The sequence below is a fragment of the Poecilia formosa genome, unplaced genomic scaffold (genome assembly GCF_000485575.1).
Source record: "Poecilia formosa unplaced genomic scaffold, Poecilia_formosa-5.1.2 Scaffold1249, whole genome shotgun sequence".
Lineage (NCBI taxonomy): Eukaryota > Metazoa > Chordata > Actinopteri > Cyprinodontiformes > Poeciliidae > Poecilia > Poecilia formosa.
Genome location: NW_006801188.1, coordinates 1 through 1,533, shown reverse-complemented (window position 1 = coordinate 1,533; position 1,533 = coordinate 1). Strand labels below are relative to the sequence as shown.

The following is a 1,533-nucleotide window of genomic DNA, read 5'->3' as shown; positions in this document are numbered from 1 at the left end:
ATATAGAGGATTATTTCTTAGAGCGTAGAAGTTTCTGAAAGGCAGAGTTGATGTAAAATATTTTTAATGCAAATATTTTAATTTGAACAGGAAAAGAACAGAATTAGCAGCAAATGAACCAAATGAAAAATGTTTTTATTTCTCTAAAATACATGAAAAAACTGTTGCAAATAAACAAAAGGAAGATTTAATATTCAAATCTGACGAGTTTAGGAAAATAGGAGCCGACAGAAACAGAAAATGTTCAGTGAGAAAAACTGATTAACATTTCAATGAAATCTGATGAATGAGAGGAAAAAATAAGAGAAACAACATCTTGATATTCAGTGTGAAGCTTTGAATGGAAACAAACAGGAAAACATGAGGATCCTGGAATAATCCTGGAATAATCCCAGTTTCCATCTTTAAAGGACTGGAAGAAGAAGAAGTTTCCAAGGACTCAATCAGAAAAGTTTCGCCAAGAAATAGATTGTAGAGATGAACTATCTGTTCAACAGTGAGAGAGTTTCTCTGACAAGAGGAAAATCTTTAGACTCAAATCAGCAAAGAAACACTGATGAACCAAAACTGGACCAACAGAACCCAAATCCAGGAATCAGAGGTTCAGTGAATGTGATGTTGAAGGTGTGGAGGTGGATCAGTGAGTCAGAGGAGACTCTGTAGAAGGACAGAATGCCAGCAGGACAGTCCACATACACTGATACTCTGTTAGAGACGGAGGAGGAGGAGAGACGAGTTTCTATGTTATTGTGACAGACAGAGTAACCATGATTAGAGCAGATCAGCCTCCAGGAATGATTATTCCTTCCAAACATGCAGTCTCCACTGTCTCCTTTCCTCCTGATTCTTCTGTAACTCACTGATATCTCAATTTCTCCTCTCCACTCGACCTCCCAGTAACAGCGACCAGTCAGACCAGTTCTACACAGCAGCTGATTCCAGTTATCAAATCTGTCTGGATGATCAGGATATGACTGAAGCTTCTCCCATGTCACCTTCCTGTTGTCTTCAGACAGTTTGAGTTTTCTGCTCACTGTGTTTGTGTCGATGGTGAGTTGACAGGAATCTGATGGAGAGAACAAACACAATCCAGTTTGAAGATGGTTAAATGTGAGCTGCTTTGTTGTCATGAATCAGATAAAAAACACACTTACATCTCCTCAGTCTCCATGGACCTGGTGTCAAGAATCGGGGTCCAGCAGGCTCCACCCTGAAAGGAGGAGGGGGGTCAGACCATCAGTCTCTTTCAGCAGCAAACATGGACATTACATGTCTCTCAGACACACATTGTCCTCCACTGAGACAGGAACAGTCCAACATCTGGATTGCAAACTGCAGTGGATGTAGGAAGGACAGTTGGTGCTGCTGCAGCACAACTCATTTCTCCAAACACAGGAAAAGCTCCAACAGAGAGGAGAAAGGAAATCCCTCAGTAACAACCTGAAGAAACTCACTGAAGCCTAAAAGGACATCAGGAAACTAATGACTAATCATCATGGAAATCTAACTGAACTTCACTTTTATTCATTTAGT

The 1,533-nt window shown here is 40.4% G+C and overlaps 1 long non-coding RNA gene across 1 annotated transcript; it reads right to left on the bottom strand.

The window, feature by feature from the left end:
- Positions 1-629: 629 nt before the first annotated feature.
- On the bottom strand, positions 630-1,477 carry LOC103132725 (uncharacterized). Its single transcript, XR_475608.1, has 2 exons — positions 1,155-1,477; positions 630-1,066 (listed from the first exon to the last, which is right to left on the bottom strand). It is a non-coding gene; the product is annotated as an uncharacterized LOC103132725 (long non-coding RNA).
- Positions 1,478-1,533: the final 56 nt, after the last annotated feature.